The sequence below is a fragment of the Nerophis ophidion genome, linkage group LG11, assembly GCF_033978795.1.
Source record: "Nerophis ophidion isolate RoL-2023_Sa linkage group LG11, RoL_Noph_v1.0, whole genome shotgun sequence".
Lineage (NCBI taxonomy): Eukaryota > Metazoa > Chordata > Actinopteri > Syngnathiformes > Syngnathidae > Nerophis > Nerophis ophidion.
The window spans coordinates 29931082-29935380 of record NC_084621.1 but is presented as its reverse complement, the minus strand read 5'-3'; positions in this window follow the sequence as shown (position 1 = coordinate 29935380).

Sequence of the window (4299 nt, the reverse complement as noted above, 5' to 3'; positions counted from 1 at the left end):
GATTTAAAAAAGCATATGTTTCGATTAAAACTCCCAAAGATGCATTATTTCAGGTATTATTAGCCATTTTTCATGTGTGGTGCAGGAGTTATGTTTGAAAAACTGTCATATTGAGTGTTACAGTGTACAGTCATATTGAGTAAAACCTCATTTTTGTATTTGCAAACCATAGAACAACAACTGTATCTAGTAAAACTCACAAGTATTCAATATCACAGGCATTTTTAGACATTTCGCACGTTTGGATTAGAAATTATGTTGGAATACATTTTTATTGTTTTTTTCTTATTATCTCAGGATTATATGTACATTACCGTCAAATTGAGTAAAAAATAAAATTTTGTTTTCGCAAACCTCACCAAATGTTTCATGTGTTGTTTAGAAGTTATGTTTGAATATATATTTATTGTTTTTTTCGCATTATCTCAGATTCTAAGAACATTATAGTCATACTAAGTAAAAAACTACATTTTGCATTTGCAAGATTTAAAAAAGCATATGTTTCGAGTAAAACTCCCAAAGATGCATTATTTCAGGCATTATTAGCAATTTTTCATCTGTGGTGTAGGAGTTATGTTTAAATAACTGACATATTGAGTGTGACAGTATACAGTCATATTGAGTAAAACCTCATTTTTGTATTTGCAAACCATAGAAAACAACTGTATCTAGTAAAACTCACAAGTATTCAGTATCACAGGCATTTTTAGACATTTTGCACTTTTGGATTAGGAATTATGTTGCAATACATTTTTATTGTTTTTTTCACATTATCTCAGGATTTTATGTACATTACCGTCAAATTGAGTAAAAAATAAAATTTGTTTATGCAAACCTCACCGAATGTTTTTTTTTTTCAGGAAAACTCTCAAAGATGCATTTCTTCAGGCATTATTAGACATTTTGCATGTGTATTTTTGGAGTTATGTTTCAAAAACTGTCATTTTGAGTATGACCAATATCAGGCCAGTAAAACCTAATTTTTGTATTTGTGATTCTTTTCAAAATACCTGATTCAGGTGAACCTTTCCAAAATACCTTATTCTGCTAAATCTCCCATAAATTCAATATTACAGGCTTTTTTAGACAATTTTCATGTTTGGTTTTGGAGTTATGATTATAAACCTTTCAAATTTAGTATGACAGTTACACTGTTATACTGAATAAAAAAAACTAACTTGTGTCTTTGCAAACCTTACAAAAGATCATTTTTCTAGTACAACTAACAAAAAAACGCAAATCTCTAGGCATTATTAGCCATTTTTCATGTGTTGTTTAGAAGTTATGTTTGAATACATTTTTATTGTTTTTTTCGCATTATCTCAGGATTCTAAGAACATTATAGTCATATTGAGTGTTACAGTATACAGTCATATTGAGTAAAACCTCATTTTTGTATTTGCAAACACTAGAAAAACAACTGTATCTAGTAAAACTCACAAGTAGTCCGGAAGTCGTTTTCCATGGCTTCCCCGAACTCCTCCCATGTCCGATTTTTTGCCTCCGTGACCGCTGAAGCTGCACACCACTTGGCCTGTCGGTACCTGTCCACTGCCTCCGGAGTCATATGAGCCAAAAGAACCCGATAGGACTCCTTCTTCAGCTTGATGGCATCCCTCACCGCTGGTGTCCACCAACGGGTTCTAGGATTACCGCCCCGACAGGCACCAAATATCTTGCGGCCACAGCTCCAATCAGCCGCCTCGACAATAGAGGTGCAGAACATGGTCCACTCGGACTTAATGTCCAGCACATCCCTCGTGACATGTTCAAAGTTCTTCCGGAGGTGGGAATTGAAACTTTCTCTGACAGGAGACTCTGCCAGACGTTACCAGCAAACCCTCACAATGCGTTTCGGCCTGCCAGGTCTGTCTGGCATCCTCCCCCACCATCGCAGCCAACTCACCACCAGGTGGTGATCGGTAGAAAGCTCTGCCACTTTCTTCACACGAGTGTCCAAAATATGAGGCCGCAAATCCGATGACACAACTACAAAGTCGATCATGGAACTGCGGCCTAGGGTGTCCTGGTGCCAAGCGCACATATGGACACCCTTATGTTTGAACATGGTGTTTGTTATGGACAAACTGTGACGAGCACAAAAGTCCAATAACAAAACACCACTCGGGTTCAGATCCGCCTCTTCATGTTTCAGTGTCGTTGCCAACATGAGTGTTGAAGTACCCCAACAGAACAAGGGTATCACCCGAGGGAACGCTCTCCAGTACTCCCTCAAGTGTACCCAAAAAGGGTGGGTACTCTGAACTGCTGTTTGGTGCGTGAGTACGAACAACAGTCGGGACCCGTCCCTCCACCCGAAGGCGGAGGGAGGCTACACTTTCGTCCACTGGGTTGAACTCTAACGTGCAGGCTTTGAGCCGGGGACAACGAGAATTGTCACCCATTCCGTCGCCTCTCACTGCCGGCAACGCCAGAGTGGAAGACAGTCCAGCCTTTCTCGAGAGTTGTGGTTCCAGAGCCCTTGCTCTGGAAAAGAAGCCCTGATCTATAAACGCTGTTTCAATATGAGTTCGGAAATTGCGTTAGATGTAAATATAAATGGAATACAATGATTTGCAATTTTCAACCCATATTCAGTTGAATATGCTACAAAGACAACATACTGTATTTGATGTTCAAACTGATAAACGTTTTTTTTTTTTGCAAATAATCATTAACTTTAGAATTTGATTCCAGCAACACGTGACAAAGAAGTTGGGAAAGGTGGCAATAAATACTGATAAAGTTGAGGAATGCTCATCAAACACTTATTTGGAACATCCCACATGTGTGCAGGCTAATTGGGAACAGGTGGGTGCCATGATTGGGTATAAAAACAGCTTCCCAAAAAATGCTCAGACTTTCACAAGAAAGGATGGGGCGAGGTACACCCCTTTGTCCAAAACTGCATGAGCAAATACTCAAAAAGTTTAAGAACAACGTTTCTCAAAGTGCAATTGCAAGAAATTTAGGGATTTCAACATCTATGGTCCATAAAATCATCAAAAGGCTCAGAGAATCTGGAGAAATCACTCCACGTAAGCGGCATGGCCGGAAACCAACATTGAATGATCGTGACATTCAATCCCTCAGAAGGTACTGTATCAAAAACCGACATCAATCTCTAAAGGATATCACCACATGGGCTCAGGAACACTTCAGAAAACCACTGTCACTAAATACAGTTCGTTGCTACATCTGTAAGTGCAAGTTAAAGCTCTACTATGCAAAGCAAAAGCCATTTATCAACAACATCCAGAAACGCCGCCGGCTTCTCTGGGCCCAAGATCATCTAAGATGAACTGATGCAAAGTGGAAAAGTGTTCTGTGGTCTGACGAGTCCACATTTCAAATTGTTTTTGGAAATATTCGACATTGTGTCATCCGGACCAAAGGGGAAGCGAACCATCCAGACTGTTATCGACACAAAGTTCAGAAGCCAGCGTATGTGATGGTATGGGGGTGTATGGGGCCCAAGGCATGGGTAACTTACACATCTGTGAAGGTACCATTAATGCTGAAAGGTACATACAGATTTTGGAACAACATATGCTGCCATTTAAGCGCCGTCTTTTTCATGGGCGCCTCTGCTAATTTCAGCATGTCAATGCCAAGCCACATTCAGCACGTGTTACAACAGCATGGCATCGTAAAAAAATAGTGTGGGTACCTTCCTAGCCCGCCTGCAGTCCAGACCTGTCTCCCATCGAAAATGTGTGGCGCATTATGAAGCGTAAAATACGACAACGGAGACCCCGGACTGTTGAACGACTGAAGCTCTACATAAAACAAGAATGGGAAAGAATTCCACTTTGAAAGCTTCAACAATTAGTTTCCTCAGTTCCCAAACGTTTATTGAGTGTTGTTAAAAGAAAAGGTGATGTAACACAGTGGTGAACATGCCCTTTCCCAACTACTTGGGCATGTGTTGCAGCCATGAAATTCTAAGTTAATTATTATTTGCAAAAAAAAAAGAAAAGTTTTTGAATATCAAAAATCAAATATCTTGTCTTTGTAGTGCATTCAATTGAATGTGGATTGAAGAGGGTTTGTAAATCATTCTATTCCGTTTATATTTACCTGTAACACAATTTCCCAACGGGGTTTGTACTTTCAGAACTAATACACTTAATGGGAATGTTTTCCTCATCCTTACTACACTAAAAGTTTCTTTATCCAAGTTAGGTTTACAAATAAATTGACCCAATGGCATTGGGCTTTCGTTGTCTTAAATGCTACTTGAAAGTTCATTGGAGCTGCATTATCAATGGAGGTCCAATTTTGACCCAAAAAAAGTAC